This window comes from Pleurodeles waltl, chromosome 12, assembly GCF_031143425.1.
Source record: "Pleurodeles waltl isolate 20211129_DDA chromosome 12, aPleWal1.hap1.20221129, whole genome shotgun sequence".
NCBI lineage: Eukaryota > Metazoa > Chordata > Amphibia > Caudata > Salamandridae > Pleurodeles > Pleurodeles waltl.
In genome coordinates, this window is record NC_090451.1 from 678,054,421 (window position 1) to 678,071,928 (window position 17,508).

Genomic DNA, 17,508 nt, shown 5'->3' on the forward strand with positions numbered 1-17,508 from the left:
GAAAATATGTCAACAGCAAGATCTCAGGAATTATTCAACTCTGGACTAAATCCAATCTGTGTTTCGCTCTGCCAATGCAACAGAGACCTGCAGTACTTTCTAATCTCACCTGGCTTTCTAAAATGAATCTGTGGGCATTGGAGCACCTGCCTTGAAATGGTGTATGTCTTATCTGAAGGGCAGACAACAGGCGCTATCTCTTCCACCTTTTAACTCACACCTTTTAAGGCCTGATCATTTTAATCTGCGCAGTGGTACCTTGGCTAGGCTGATCAGCTGGAGTGGATTCCATGAACTATGCAGATAATGCTCCATTGTTTCAATTGATTACGCAGTGCCTCACTCTTTCGGTGTGTTCCACCAATGCATGAGAGATGTTACCATTTGGCTGTCGCAAAATTCACTTACATTTAATGCAAACCAGAAATATTGTGCTGTAAGAATAGAAGCCTGACCCAAGCTCCATCTTCGGACTTCTAGACGATATTAAATGATGCTGTCCCTTCCTTGGTAGAACCTGTTCGGAATCTAGGATTCCACCTGAATAAGAAACTGTCTTTAATTACCCGTGCTAACATGTTGACAGCCCCCTATCCTGCTGAAAATACTCCGGCCTCTCCTGCCTTCCAAACCCAGTGTGGCAGCAAGGTGTCCAGTCTACTATTTTAAGTCAGCAGAACTATTCTAACTCTTTATTCTTAGGGTGGGGTCTTAATATGTTTTAAATTATTTACAACAAATTTAAAATGCCGCTCCAGATTAGTCTTGCTATGGGCTCGCTGATCATCTGCTTCTTCCGCTCTGGATTCAGCGCATCGGATGTCAGTGATTAAGAGGGTCATTAAACCTTTGCGTGGTGCGCACGACCGATCATAAGCCTGGTCCTCCTTACCTGCAATAAATGTTTGCACACTATGCCCTATTGTTTCTTTCTTAGGAAGCGAACCTGTTCTAAAGTACCGGGGGCACAACCTCTACAGGAAAGGGGCCTCGATTATGGATTACCATTCCTTTCCCCTTGAAGCCACCAACGTTCTACTGGCAACAACAATCTGGCTTTATGCTCTACATTTGGACTGCTTGGCAATTTCTACTCTGGCAGTTTCCTAGCACAGGACAGCAATATAGGTAACACCTCACTCAGCAAATTGACTAACACAAAATAACAACATGCCGGTGGTGTGGGGGTCAGGATAAAGTAGGGCGAGGTTGGTTGCCGTGCAGTCAGGTGGACGCAGTGTGCCTGTTGGAATCCACGTAGCTTCTCAAAGCTTATTTCCAATAGCTTGGGCATGAGGTTCAAAATAATCCAAACACGTTTTCTCGAGCTCTTCAAGTAAGCCCTAGAATTGGAAGGATGCCAGATCCACTGGCATAGACGTCATCTCCTCTTATATATCAGTTCGCCTGGAGTCTAACTTCTCAAAGAAAGACCCACTGTCGGCCAGTGATGAGTGTATGCAGTAGGATACTGACATCAAGCTGGTGTTTATGCAGACAGAGAAGTACAAGTGGTGGTTTCAACATCTGGTGGTGTGCTGCTCACAAATGGCCCAGTGCTAGCCTTCATTAAGCAACCAGGGTAGAGAGGGATAAGGGGGCTGTCATGGTTCGTGAAGGACTTTAAATGACGTAGGTATATTTGCGTGGATCTCCACCACGATAGCATTATTTGTGCTTGTAATTGTCTCCCTCGCAGGAAAAGGATCAGTAATAACGCGCTTTCTGGCTCACTGAAGTAGGTAATTGTCTCCACAGGTAAGTGGCAGGGCAGATATCCCTGGTTCTCGCTGATGGGTACAGCATCGCCAGTGCACTAAGTACCTTGTCTGAACGCGGTCTGCAGTGCACTCCTGAATAAATGTGTTTCTCATGATAATAGTTTTCAGGCAATTGTTTACAAATGTGTTTTTATTTAAAAAAGGCAAAAAATATTGAAATATTCACAAATGACGCAAGGGGTGGCCTGGTTTGACCTCCTAACTTATGAATTGGCCAGACATACAGGTTTTGCAAAATCTTTCACTGTCCTGCCCTTTGATTTGTGTTCCTAATCACAGGTGACCTGGCCTGGCAATTCGTGCCGAACTGTTCCCATTGGAGCAGGGTCAACGCTGATTTGTGTATGGCTGTATCCAAACCGAGGTGGCATGGTGAGCAAAATAAAGATGGACTGCGATTTAGTTCTAAATGATTAATAGTGGCTGAGATTCATGTAAGCATTCATCCGTCACTTTTTTGTATGCCTCCATCTGAGAGCAAGCCAGACCTGTTTCCAAAATCCCAGTTCAGTTAAACCAATATCCAAGAAACAGACCATGCAATTTTGATCCTGACTCACACCTCTACCTTTGATGTTGTTCTCGCCTGGAGTTGAACATGCACCATCGGGTCACTGGTAAAGATTCTAGCTGTTTCCTTTCTACCTGGAATAAGTTTCTTGGAGTAAAAATAACTTCTGCTAGCCTCAGAACGTGACAAAATGCAGGACTCAGTCTTAATGCATTCCACAAAACCAATGTAGAATCAGTCCGAAATGTCATTGCTTACCTAATGGAAAATTACCACATTAAATTAGAAATAGTAGAAGCAGTCCTGGCCTTTTCCTCCCACCAGGTAGAGCAGGTTTCAGGGAGGGAGACCTGAAAAGTAATACATGCTGGCTCGTACATTCAACATGAAGGTAGTCAGCCTTCCTAAAGGAGACTACTCGACAGGATACAAATGGACCCAAACGTTCAACAACTAATTTTGGCATCACAGACCACAAAGGCACACACATATCATTTGTACATTTCCCACGGATCAAGTCAAGGGATTCCTGTTCTGGGGGCTGGATGGAACTTTTGGCCAGGAAAAGACAGCAGACAGTGTCAATATAGGGCGTCAGGAAAGCAGACCGAGCGCTTAAGTTTCAGATCACTGCCACCGCTACCAATCTCTCCACGGACTGGACCAAGGTGGCAGTAGCCTACCCCGGCTCAGGATGGGACTACTTCGTGGGTGTCCCTCGTCACCCGAACAATGCCCTGATGCAGAATAAAACAGCAAAGGGATAAGGCACCTGCTGCTGATTCCAGTTGAATTAACGAGTTAAAAAGCGGAGCTTCACCAAGCCATGCTTGGCTCTTTTATCCCAATAATAATCACCAGACAGTCCATCCTACGATGGGTCTCATGAGAGGCAGGATACTAGGAGCAAAGTCTCACTTAACTGGATGGTCAAACTTGACTCAAATGTTTGGGAGGTACTGAGACGTGTTTCACAAAAATGAGAAAAACTGTATTAGAGTTCTAGCTGGGGTGCAAGAAATCTGACGGCTGAAGTTGGGCACTATGTGGCCTTTTTCACACCTTCTAAGCTAGAAAGAAAGGTAGAAGTAATTAAGTGGTTCTGGACGGTAAGAGCAGGAAGAACAACACTACTGAGTCAAAGGACAGTGGCATCGAGTGAGGAGTGAGAAGGTCTCACACTGGACTCTGGAAGGTGACGGGCTAAAGTTGTAATTATTGGGTATTACTAATACTCCAAATGGTACCAAACTGTACGATTTAATATTGTTGAGTAGATACTATTCTATGTGTGAGAGGCATCTATCATTTTCAGGTCTTGCTTGACAGCACAGGCAGGGAGCCCCCACGGGATAACATTTCAGTAATCCTTTATTGCCAGTAGACGTTTCCGCTTTCGCCTTTCTGAATACTGACCCACCCACATAGTGCCGCAACAATGCTTTTACATTCCACAGATGACATTTATATTGGTTAATTACTATTCCCACACGAAAGAGGACTGCTGCCGAGGAATCCGGATGCCATGGAACCCGAGCTCCAGATCCTGCCAGCCCTTATCTTCTTGCTACTCTACCAGGAGCACGAACGCCGGCGGCGAAGACCACGGTGAGTACTGCACCTACGACACAGGGGAGGGGGGGAGGGAAAAAACAGGGACACAGATACGCAACACCCCCACCCCACCCTCACCCACTACAACACACACACTAATACAGCATAATAGATTACAGTTAGAGCCCCCAAACCCCCCGGAAGAATGCAAAGACAAAAGCAAGTGAGTGTAACCATTGTAATATATTAAAATCCAGTACGCAAAAATATATATACACTATTAACAAATATATACACCAAGAATAGTAGTCCAGGTATTGCTCCATTGAAGTCCGTGGAACACTGGGCCCACACGGCATGGGCGAGGCCCACACTCAATACCGATCAAAACGGAGAGAACACTGCAGGGGCATCTGATAGCAATAAAACAGGCACCTCAGGGAGGAGGGAAAGGGAAATGGGGGGCACCTCAGCCGGTTGAGTGCACAATGCAAAATCCAAGAGGGAGCCACATGCCCACTGTACAATCCTGGGGAGTGCAAAGCCACAGTCTCTCTAGTCTCTACAGTGGGTGGTTTGCCCACTGCCATATCCTGGGGAGTGCAAAGCCACAGTCTCACAAGTCTCTACAGTGGGTAGTTTGCCCGCTGCCATATCCTGGGGAGTGCAAAGCCACAGTCTCTCCAGTCTCTACAGTGGGTGGTTTGCCCACTGCCATATCCTGGGGAGTGCAAAGCCACAGCCTCTCAAGTCTCTACAGTGGGTGGTTTACCCACTGTTCAATCCTGGGGAGTGCAAAGCCACAGTCTCTCAAGTGGATGCCTTTCTCCACTGGTTCTGGAGGGGGCCTTGTGCCCAGAGTGCTTCATCCTGCCAAGGACTGAGGTAGTGGATGCCTTTCTCCACTGGTTCTGGAGGGGGCCTTGTGCCCAGAGTGCTTCATCCTGCCAAGGACTGAGGTAGTGGATGTATTTCTCCACTGGTTCTGGAGGGGGCCTTGTGCCCAGAGTGCTTCATCCTGCCAAGGACTGAGGTAGTGGATGTATCTCTCCACTGGTTCTGGAGGGGGCCTTGTGCCCAGAGTGCTTAATCCTGCCAAAGACTGAGGTAGTGGATGTATCTCTCCACTGGTTCTGGAGGGGGCCTTGTGCCCAGAGTGCTTCATCCTGCCAAGGACTGAGGTTGTGGATGTATCTCTCCACTGGTTCTGTAGGGGGCCTTGTGCCCAGAGTGCTTCATCCTGCTCGTGACGGACTCAGTAGCGTCAGTGCCCTTGGCGCTCATGGGCCAGCGGTGCTTGTTGTGGCAGTGTCCTGTTCAGCGGTGCTTGTGGCGGCGGTGTCCTTGGCAGCGGTGCTTGTGGCGGCGGTGTCCTGTTCAGCGGTGCTTGTGGCAGCGGTGTCCTTGTCAGCAGTGCTTGTGGCGGCGGTGTCCTTGGCAGCGGTTCTTGTGGCGGCGGTGTCCTGTTCAGCGGTGCTTGTGGCGGTGGTGTCCTTGGCAGTGACTCAGCTGCTGGCGGTCCTGTCTGGCCCAGCGGGGCTGGTGGTCCTTTATGGCCCAGCGGGGCTGGTGCTGGCGGTCCTTTATGGCCCAGCGGGGCTGGTGCTGGCGGTCCTTTATGGCCCAGCAGGGCTGATGCTGGCGGTCCTTTATGGCCCAGCGGGGCTGGTGGTCCTTTATGGCCCAGCGGGGCTGGTGCTGGTGGTCCTGTCCTGGGCAGCGGGGATGATGGCGGTGACCTCCTGGGCAGCAGGGAAGATGGCGGTGGCCTCCTGGACAGCGGGGATGATGGCGGTGGCCTCCTGGGCAGCAGGGCTGGTGCTGGCGGTGGCCTCCTGGGCAGCGGGGATGATGGCGGTGGCCTCCTGGGCAGCGGGGATGATGGCGGTGGCCTCCTGGGCAGCAGGGCTGGTGCTGGCGGTGGCCTCCTGGGTAGCAAGGCTGGTGCTGGCGGTGGCCTCCTGGGCAGCAGGGCTGGTGCTGGCAGTGGCCTCCTGGGCAGCAGGGCTGGTGCTGGCGGTGGCCTCCTGGGAAGCGGGGATGATGGCGGTGGCCTCCTGGGCAGCGGGGAGGATGGCGGCGGCCTCCTGGGCAGCGGGCATGATGGCGGTCTTCTCCTCCGTGCTGCTCTTCCCAGACTTGCTGAGTTTCTTGTGTCCCTTCCCCACCTTGGAAGGTGTTGCAGCTGACTCCAAACTCCCACCGGTACCGCTGGGAGCGGCCTTGGTGGCTGGAGTCTTCCCCCTCTCCCGCCGGGCACTGGCCAACTTTTGATGCTTGACAGGTGGGGGACTGTCCGTGCTGTGGCTCCGTGCCACACTGGGTGCCCTGCTGCTCAGTGCACTACAGATTCCGGTGACTAGAGGCACCACTGGTCCCGGAGATGTTGTGGCTGAGGTGCTAGGTTGGGACCTGGAGGATCGGGGTCTAGGAGCCTGACGGGGTGGGGGAGTTGAGGTAAAGTGGTCAAGGGTTGACAGGAAAAGTTTTTGGGAACACTGGGACGGGTAGCTGGAGGGGGTTTGGGAGTAGAGGAAGAGGTTGTGGTTGTAGGAGGTGTTCGTTTGGTGACTTTGGGTGAAGGTGCATGCGCTGGAGGCTGTCGTGAGGTGGATGGCTGTTGGGTGGGTGTGTGGCTGCGTTTGTGTACCTTCGGAGGGGGCGTCACAGACACACGGGTAGAGGACACAGGGGACGTGTGAATGGTAGTGGTGGTGGTGACTGCACGTGAGCAGGGTGTGGTGGTGGGTGTGCTGCTGATGGAAGTAGTGGCTGTAAATGTAGTGCATGCAGGTGTGAGTGGAGACGAGACTGGGAGGGAGGAGGGAGACGAGGAGGAGGGGGACACAGTGGAAGCAGTGGATGTTGGTGTGTCTGCATGTGTGTGATGCTTGCGTAAGTGCCTGTGGGATGTGCAGTGCTTATGTTTGCCAGAGCTTCCCTCGTGGGTTGACATGTGTGCATGCTGGTCTGAAGGTGTCCTTGGGATAGACTGAGGTCCAGGGGATTGGGTCTGGGTGGAGGAAGTTGGAGGGGGGAGGCTAGAGACAGGGACAATAGCTGCCATCAGTGCTGAGGCCAGAGTCTGAAAAGCTCGCTGAAGGGCTGCCTGACCAGAATGAATGCCCTCCAGGAATGCATTTGTTTGTTGCAACTGCCTTTCTACACCCTGGATGGCATTCAAAATGGTAGACTGCCCAACAGTGAGGGACCGGAGGAGGTCAAGGGCCTCCTCACTGAGGGCAGCAGGGGTGACTGGGGCAGGGCCTGAGGTGCCTGGGGCGAAGGTGATGCCCAACCTCCTGGGTGAGCGGGCACGGGGCAAAGGCTGAGGGGCTGCTGGGAGGGCGGTGCTGGTAGGGGGGGGTGGCGGCTGTACCTGTAGATGCAGGGGGCACAGATGTTGCCGCCACCACAAGGGAGCTCCCATCAGAGGACGAGTCTGTATCACTGGTCTCAGCTCCTGTCCCCGCCGTGGAGCTCCCCTCGCCCTCTGTCCCACTGGTGAATTCAGAGTCCGTAGTCTCACCCTCCAGGGCCATGTGGGATGCAGCTCCCTTCTGCTCTGGTGCCACTGCTCCTCCGCCTGATGATGCTAATGCACACAAGAACAGGGAGACCACAAAAAGGGGGGGGGGGGAACGACAGAAGAAAGACATGTTGAGCGCATGCATTACCGCTACATTTGGCGGACACGACAGACACAGAAGCCCCCTGCACTACGCCGCGCACTTGGGGTCCACTGTTCAATCCCTGGGACATGGCCTACAAGGCTGTGGTCGACATTTGCACACATGGATGTCACAGGAGCCTGGCTAGGTGTACTTGGCACTGTACACAGCTGGGGTGGGGTGCCACAGGGTCTGCCAGAACAAAGGGGCCCTAACTAGCACACTCGCCCTGGCCTAGGAAAACCCACAGCCCACCTCCCCCACCCAGACATCTCCACTGCGCGCAAAATCAGCAGACTGAGAGTGTACTCACCCCCTTGTGGCTGCTGTGATGCCCTCAAGCGCCCATCCAACTCCAGGTACGCCACCGCCAGGATCCTGAACATCAGGGGGGTCATGGTGCGACAGGCACCCCTCCCACGTTGGGGGGCCATCCCCAGCTGGGCCTCTGCCGTCTTCTTGCTCCAGCGGTGAATGTCCTCCCATCTCTTACGGCAGTGGGTGCTCCGTCTGTGATAGACCCCCAGGGTCCGGACTTCCTTGGCGATGGCATGCCAAATATCCTTCTTCTCGTGGGCGCTGACCTACAGGAATAGTACACGGGAAAAGGAGAAGATATAACCGTCCGCACCGTCACAGTCATTGGCCCCCTTCCCTACCCTTGCCATGTGGCACATGCACTCACCGTGGTTTCATGCATGCCTGAATCTCCCCCCCCTATCTTTTATCCACCCCACTCCACACAGGCATAGCCCATACAGCATGCTCCCAGTGTACTTACCTATTTGTCTGGAGGACCGTAGAGTAGCGTGTACTTGGGGAGGACCCCATCCACGAGTTTCTCCAACTCCTCCGATGTGAAGGAAGGGGCCCTTTACCCAGACGCACGAGCAATTGTCTCTTCCAGACCGAGGTCACAGCAGCACTTGCAGTGTAGGTCCTCTCCTGTTGAAGATCAGGTATCGAGTGATTGAACAGATAGAATATGGCGGTCACGTCCCCGGCGGTGCGTACCGTCACCGCCGGTGTACATCGTCATTGGGTCCTCAGACCCATAGGGTCCAATGTTAACCAATGCAGAATTGCACCGCGGTCTTTGACCGCCTACCGCAACGGTGTACAACGCCAGCGCAGTTACCTCACATTCCATTGTCCCACTGTACAGGTCAGGCATCCGCCATTTCAGGGGCCCACATGGCTTAATTTTGAACTGCGTCACACATACCTAGGCCTTGCCTCAACACTCATACAGGTCAAATTTTGGTTTATGATTCGTGTTCTGTGAAAGCTGTGTGTACGTACCTCTGAGTTGGCTGACTCTGTGCTCGCTGTTGTCCTTCATAGACACCGTCTGCTGGGATATGTGAGGAGATGGCGGCATCCTCCGGTGTACAGACCGCTGGTGGACCTGTCGACAATGGAGGAAAGACATGTGATCATCACCTACAGGCTTGATCGTGCCACAATCCTGGAACTGTGTGCCCAGCTGGAGCCAGACCTGATGTCAGCTCTCTGCCATCCCACAGGAATCCCTCCTCTAGTGCAGGTGCTGTCAGTACTCCATTTCCTTGCAAGTGGGTCATTTCAAACAACAGTGGCCATAGCATCAGGGATGTCCCAGCCCATGTTTTCCAACATGTTGTCCATAGTGTTGTCTGCCCTGCTGAAACACATGCGGAGCTACATCGTTTTCCCTCAGGTGGATGATTTGCCTACAGTGAAAGGTGACGTCTATGCCCTGGGACATATCCCCAACATCATAGGTGCCACTGATGGGACACATGTGGCTTTGGTACCCCCCGCAGGAGTGAACAGGTGTACAGAAACTGGAAGAGTTATCATTCCATGAATGTGCAGATGGTGTGTTTGGCAGACCAGTACATCTCCCATGTGAATGCCAAATTCCCTGGCTCAGTGCATGACGCTTACATCCTGCGGTATAGCAGCATCCCTTATGTGATGAGGCAACTCCAGAGGCATCGGGTGTGGCTATTAGGTGAGCACCTGGAAGCAAGTCAGTGGGAATGGTTGTCTGGCTCTGGGGATATCCCTACAGGTTAGTGTGTGTCTAACAGTTGCCCTCGCCATTTGCAGGTGACTCTGTTTACCCCAACCTGTCATGGCTACTGACCCCAGTGAGGAATCCCAGGACAAGGGCAGATTAACGCTACAATGAGGCCCATGGGCGAACTAGGAGGATTATAGCGCGGACCTTTGGCCTCCTGAAGGCCAGGTTCAGGTGCCTCCATATGACTGGTGGATCCCTATTCTACTCACCAAAGAAGGTGTGCCAGATCATTGTGGCCTGCTGTATGCTTCACAACTTAGCTTTGTGACGACAGGTGCCTTTTCTGCAGGAGTATGGTCCATATGGCGGTGTTGTGGCAGCTGTGGAGCCTGTGGACAGTGAAGACGAGGAAGCAGAAGAAGAGGACATCGACGACAGGAACTCGGTTATCCTGCAATACTTCCAGTGAGACACAGGTAAGAATACCAACCTGCCTACTACATGTACTTTAACACTACTACCTCTCTACTGTCTGTCGTTTTCACCCTGTGTATGGTCACTGAGTTGTCACTTTCCCTTTCGATTTCACAGATGTGGGTCCCACTGTGTGACATCTGCTTTGTTTCATCACGGACTAGAGTTGTGTGACATAGGTATGTTGACATTACATTCGAAAGAGCATTTTGTCACTGTAATTGCTAATACACTATTTTGAAATCATAGACAGACTCCAGATTGTTTTGTGCTTTAAGGGTGTTTATTTAAGTGCTCAATATTGGAGGGGGTTGTAAAATGGTGAGGGGTGATGGTGGAGGAATGTCCATGGCAGAGTCCAGTCTATTAGTCTCACAGGTGCATTGCCCAAATGGGCATAGGAAGTGGAGCTGGGGCAGTTTGAGGATGGACAGGGTGACAAAGTGGGACAGAAGGATGACAATCAGGGTGGTCTCATTTCTTGGCGGGGGTCTTGACATTGTTCTCTGTCTTTGTCCTGGATCTCAGGGACCATTTGCGGGTTGGTTCTCCCTCTGCAGGGGGTGGGGTGCTGGTGTGGTGGTCCTGTGGCGGTGCCTCCTGTCCACTAGCGCCGGCGGAGGTGGTGGGCAGTTCATCGTCCAGGCTAGTGTCAGGGGCCCCTTGTAGTGCGACAGTGTCCCTCCTGGTGTTGAGGACTTCCTTCAGCACCCCTACGATGGTGCCCAGGGTGGAATTGATGGATCTGAGTTCCTCCCTGAAGCCCAAATACTGTTCCTCCTGCAGGCGCTGGGTCTCCTGAAACTTGGCCAGTACCGTTGCCATAATCTCCTGGGAATGATGGTAGGCTCCCATGATGTTGGAGAGGGCCTCGTGGAGAGTGGGTTCCCTGGGCCTGTCCTCCCCCTGTCGCACAGCAGCCCTCCCAGTTCCCCTGTGTTCCTGGGCCTCCGTCCCCTGGACCGTGTGCACACTGCCACTGCCCCCAGGTCCCTGTTGTTGTTGGGGTGGTGGGTTAGCCTGGGTTCCCTGTAGTGGTGGACACACTGTTGCTTGACGTGTCCTGGGGACAGAGGTATGGGCCCGCTGGGTGGGTGCCGTGCTGGAGTTTCCAGAGGGGGGAAGGTCTGTGGTGGCCTGTGACTATGTCAGGGGAACCGACTGTCCAGAGGTACCCGATGGGCCGGGCTGGTCATCTAGATCCAGTTGGACAGAGCTGCTGTCATCATTGTGGGCCTCTTCTGTTGGTGGTTTGGACATGTGTGGACCCTCCTGTCTGGTGACGTTGGGTAGGGGTCCTGCAGGGGTATAAAAGGATGTTTATTACATCTGTGTGTGCCATGGTGTGCAATGGGTGGGTGACCGTGTACCCCAGTGCTTGCATTCCTGTGTGGGTCCTTGTGTGATGGTGGTTTAGGGGGGTGTATGGGTATGTGCAGTGGCCATGCTTTGGTGATGGGTGTCCATGCTTTGTTGTTGCATGCAGGGCTTGGTGTTAGGATGTGTGGTTTGCGATGTTGGGACATTTGTGAGGAGTTGGAGTGATGGGGTGAGGGTGGGGGTATGTGATGGCATGCAGGTAGGGTGGGGGATGAAGTAGTGAAAGATTTGACTTACCAGAGTCCATTCCTCCATCTACTCCTGTGAGGCCCTCAGGGTGCAGAATAGCCAAGACTTGCTCCTTCCATGTTGTTAGTTGTGGGGGAAGAGGTGGGGGTCCGTCGCCAGTCCGCTGTACCGCAAGGTGGTGTCTTGAGACCACAGAACGCACCTTCCCCCGTAGGTCGTTCCACCTCTTCCTGATGTCATCCCTATTTATTGGGTGCTGTCCCACTGCGTTAACCCTGTCCACTATTCTTCGCCATAGCTCCATCTTCCTAGCTATGGAGGTGTGCTGCACCTGTGATCCGAATAGCTGTGGCTCTACCCAAATGATTTCCTCCACCATGACCCTGAGCTCCTCCTCCGAGAACCTGGGGTGTCTTTGCCGTGCCATGGGGTGGTGTAGGTGATGTGTGGGGTGGTGTGTGTAGTGATAAGTGGGGTGATATTTAGTGGTGTGTTGTGTGAGGTGCGTGGAAGTAATGTGGGTGATGGTACTTTGTGCCTGTGGATGCTTGGTAGTTGTTTGTAGTGTCTCTCTCTGGCCTTCTCTCAGTAATTTTGTTGTAGGGGTTTGTGGGTGATGTGGGTGTGTGTTTTATATTGTAATGGGTGTGTGGGAGTGGTGTGTGTATGTGTATCAGGTGTGTGTATTTTGAATTGTCCAATGTGATAGTGTTTTGTAAATGTGTGTGTATTTTGGGCGCGGTGGTGTGTACGCCAATGGAATACCGCGGTTGAAAGACCGCCGCGTGGATTCGTGTGTCGTGATAGTGTTGGAATATTTCTGTTGGAGTGACGGTGGAGGTTTTGTTTTCGCCAGTTTATCACTGACCTTTGGTGTGGGTGTCTAAATTTTGGCAGATTCCGAGCTGTAAGCGGCTTTTACCACCAATGTTGTAATGACCCCCATAATCTCCAGATCCAATTTCCGAAAAGAATTATGTACGAAAGTAAGCCATGGAATTTTATTATGGTTGGCTAGTTGGATATAATCTTTTAAACAATCTTGAACTAAACTAGCTGCAGGATTTAACCATACATTTATCCATAATAAGAGTGGGGCAATATCAGTCAAATCCTTAATGTAACGAATTCCCAACTCCTCATGGCATATAATGTTCGCTACATTCTTAGGTACCAGAAGCAGCCGATGGAGAAATGTACGGTTGAGCTCGTATATCTTCAAAGGCCCCCCATAGGTTGCTGCTGAAACACATTTAGATTTATAGAGCATAATAATCTGGTGGACCGGTCTGTGTCCTAATTTACGGGCAAAACGAAAAATCGCTTCCATATTTCTCTCCATTTGTTGAGCCTTTAAGTTAAGATGAGGGTTCCATGACAAAGAAGAACTTAAGTGCAATCCTAAATAACAAAAATCTTTCACCTTTGTTAAAATATTTCCCACCATATTAAAACGTTTTGTTCGCGTATTTCTGGGTCCACAGATCATAACATGTGACTTTTTAAAATTAACTTTCAAATCAAGCTCTTGCGTAAAAGTTAAAAAAAGATCCAAGAGATTCTGTAAGCCGTTTGCTGTGCGAGCAATTAAGACGGCATCATCAGCATACAGTAAAATCGGAAGTTGTCTAAGACCCATCCTAGGAAAATCCTTGCCATTTTTTACTAAAAAACTATAAAGACCATTAATGTATAACAGAAATAAAAAGGGCGCCAAAGTACAACCTTGTCTAACACCCCGTTTAAATGGGAGGGGATGGGACCTTTCACCATGCTGACCAAACTGCACTAAAATAGTAAGATCAGTGTATAATCGTTTAATCAGTTCCAACAAATCCTGATCAACCCCCATAGCGTCCATTAGTAACCACAATTTCTCTCTATTCACCAGATCGAACGCACAAGATAGGTCAATAAAAGCTAAGTAAATAGATTCTCTCCTGGCAATTACATATTTGCTAAGAATGAGGTGCAAATTTAAGGCCTGGTCCACTGTGCCTAGTCCAGGCCTAAAGCCACATTGAATTGGGGACAGGATTTTTGTCCTTGTCACCCAATCCTTAAACCGATTCAAAATAACACTCCCCAGGATCTTTGCCGTAGAGTCAATGAGAGAAATTGATCTACAGAAGGTGGGGTCAAGCCTATTACCCTTTTTAAAAATCGGGACAATTATTGCCGTTAGCCATGAGGGAGGAATGGAACTTTTAATGGCGCTATTCAAAACATTTGTAATTAACGGGCCCCACAAATCAGGTAAGGATTTAAATAAATCCACTGGAACCCCATCTGGGCCGGGGGCTTTCCCTGATTTCATTCTTTTAATGACTGTAATTACCTCATGTATCTCAAATGAAAGCCCACTCATATTCGGTTTTGGGGTAACCAATACCGGAGAGCCACATTCATCCTTTCCATGATTAGGGTCGTTTACGGACTGAAATACTGTTGTAAAATGTTTCACCCAGACCCCCTCAGGTATCAGGCAGTCGTCCTCCTTATTATCATGTTCTGAGAAATAGGGATGATTGACCACCTTCCAAAACTGTGCAGGGTCCCTCAAGTCCGTAGCTGCCAAAAGATCTTCCCATGCTCTAGATCTTACTTCATTCTTTCTGTCCTCAAGGGCTAACTTGTATCAACCCCTAGCCTGTTTCACTAAATCGCGGCTAAATGGGACAGTTTTAATAGCTGCTTTTAGATCTAGATACCTGGTGCTGATTTTTGTTGTCACAGGCAAACATGGGTTATGCATGTGTGCCATGACCTAGTTCTGTCTCATAGATTGCAGTCTTGTTAGACCGTGAAGGGTGCCCTAAGAGCTACTCTCATAGTGGTGGAAAGCTGCTGCATTTGCCATGAGTTAATCAGCACAAATGCAGTGGTAGTGGTATATTGTCCAGTGATCAGTAGAAGTGGAAATGCCTTTTTACACTGTGTCACTGGAGTAAAGCCTACGGGTTCACTCATGTAAGGATCTGCTGCTGTGAGCTTAACGTACTCTTGGTCTACATCAAGTTAGTATGTAGTGCTGTTCAGTGAGTGTGTATTGTATGCAGGTGGTAGGTGTATGATTGCCTGTGGATGGCATAATATATGGAAGATTGTATTCATATATAAATACTACTTTTGTTGTAAAAGGAAGTGTTTGCTTGACCAATCATTTATCGCTGCTATTGAATGTATTTTGAGTTGTGAGCCTGTGTTCATCCGCAGTATCTGCCCCCACCTCCGTGAAGCCTTAGTCTGCTCAACGTGGGCTACCACTGAGAGTCAAGTACTGAAGGGGTACGTGGCCCAGTTGCTCAGGATACATACTAGTCCAGGCTGCAGTACATCAGAAGTAAAAGGCCTCAAGCACCATGGTTGGGCCCAGTAATTCCTACTTGCCGGATGGCCCTTCTAACATCACTGTTTGTATATTGGTAGTAACAGGTCCGTTTGTTAAACCATAAATCTAAAATGGGAGGCTTTGACCACTTGAGTGTTGCCAGTGTGAATCATGATCTCTCTCTGCCAGAATCATACAGTATCCTGTGTTATGTACACGTGAATGTAGCAAAGTAGGAAGGTCCACTTGCTCATGTTAATACATATAGCCTTAATTCATTCCATTTAGCCAAAAAATCAGAATGTCCATCACTAGTAAAAGCTCCTAAAGTGAGAGTCACAGGTTTTTAACTGTAGTCCCATAGAATGGATATATAGCTCAAATTCGATTCTCTTCAGCACAGGCACATTTTAAAACGACACCAATTTCACGTGCATAAGATTATCTCTAAGTGCTATGGGCAGAGTCTAAACCCTCCAGGGGCAGTGCATTCGGAGAGGCTAATTACAACGTTCTGCGAGAGCTGGATAATTGATTTCTCATTTCTGGTGCCAGCCTCAATCTCTACTGGGATTCAAGCGCTCATAAAAGAGCCTGTGCACTCACTACTCTTTTCACCCAAGTGAGTACAGTTGGTAGTGATACTAGCTGCAGGGGCAGGGAGGCAGACCCTGCATCTAGAGGCACCCCTGTGAGAGCGCCTCCACTCAGATCCACTGAAGAATCAATGAGGCCCCCCTGCATCCACATACACACAGCCTTTTAAGAGTGTGCGTGTCCTCTCAGGTCCACTTACAGAGTAAAGAGTGGTACCCTGCATTCTCAGACACTACACAGACACTCATAGGTAGCTGCCTGACCCCCTCAGATCAGCTGAAAGAGCAAGGAGGAGTGCTCTTCATCCGCAGAAACTCATACAAATTTTCCTGGCCCCTCATGTCTACTGAATGACTAAGCACCTGTGCTGTGCATCCACAGACATTTATAGGAGAGTGCCCGTCCCCACAGATTCACTGTAAAACCGGACATGGGTGCCCTGCATCCAGAGACACTCTAAAGAGAGTGGTGTAGGGTCCCACAGGTCAACTGAAGACGAAGATATGTGGCTGTGCATCCACAGCCAACCATAAGAGAGCATCCTGCACCACAGATCCACAGAAAGAACAAGAAAGGTGCCTGCTTACAAAGACCCCCATATGAGAACAGAGGTAGTGCCCACAGATCCACTGAAAGAGCGGGCAGGGGTACCTTGCATCCACAAACACTCTAAAGAGAGTGCCAGCTAGCCCCACGGATCCTCTGGAGGAGGAGATACGTGACCTTTCATCCACAGATACTAAGAAGAGAGAGTCACACCTCACAGATCCAGTGAATATGCAGACGGAGGCGCCGTGTTGATACCGAGAGGAGAGTGGCTGGCCCCACAGATCAACTGAAGGAGCAGACAGGTGAAACTGGAATCCAGAAACTCTTCAAAGAGAAAGCTTGGCTCCTAAAATACACAGAAGAAGCAGAAGGGGTATTGTGTATCCACAAACAGAGTGTGGCTGGCACCTCATACCCAGAGAAGAAGCAGACTAGTTGATTCTGCACCCTACATCCACAAACACTCAGAAGAAAGTTGTCTCCCCCTGCAGACTCACTGGTGGAGAGGAAAGGGATGCTCTGCCTTCACGGACACTTCGAAGAGAGTGGTGGCCCGACAGATTGATTGACAGAGAAGAAAGGAGTGCTCTGCCTCCATGGGCACCGCAAAAATAGATTTAAGAGCCTTCTGTGTGAGAAAGGACAAATTTCGTGTGGGGCATTGATTCTGCTAATTCACTGTGTGTCATCTGAAGACACACAGTTAACAACTTCACCCAGGTAAAGAGGGGGCATTTATCTAACTGGAGACGGTCAGCACAATGTTGTTTTCTCACTAGTCATTCTGCAGATGATGAAAACTACACTGCATGGTTTATGTTATGTGACTGCTCATCTTGTCACCCGACAAAATATAATACTTACAAAATCCTGGAATCTGTACGGGAAAAAACCCTAAATGAGATGTGTAAACCCATGCCACGGTTAGTAAATCAGCTGTTACACAAGAGTCTTAAAGAAGCTTTCCTTCTAAAGTATTCTGTCTATCTTTGTAAACGCCCTGGGTATAGTTTACATCATTCCATACTGATTCCAAACTCTATATTTTAAATCAGCGATATATACCCGTAACCTTAAGAAGTCTTCTTTGGCGCCCTTTCAATTCTCCCCCTCTATTCCAAAGTCATCACGTTTTTGGAGTGAGTCCAGTATTTGCAGCATCCAAAATTCAAACCCATAACAATGAGAGCCACAGTAGACTAGTGATTCTGCTCTGTTGCCTCAAGATTCTGCTAGGCTGACCTCTGTGGCTATTAAACTTTGGGGTTGTCACAGTTCATGTGCAAGGATCAGTATTGACTCCAGTCCAATAAGCTGAAAATACCAGTGCCATTTTTGGGAGAGTGCTGGTTCCAGCCTCTCATCTTTAGGGTTGAAAAAAGGACACGCATGACACCACGTGTAGAGCAATAGCACAAGTTGTGCAAAATTGTAATTTATGCGTTGTATATATGCATCATTGT

At 50.0% G+C, this 17,508-nt stretch overlaps 1 protein-coding gene across 1 annotated transcript in view; it reads left to right on the top strand.

Moving 5' to 3' along the window:
* LOC138267241 (extracellular calcium-sensing receptor-like) overlaps window positions 1-17,508 on the top strand; it is a 60,199-nt gene that overhangs the window by 5,795 nt on the left and 36,896 nt on the right. The window lies entirely within an intron of this gene.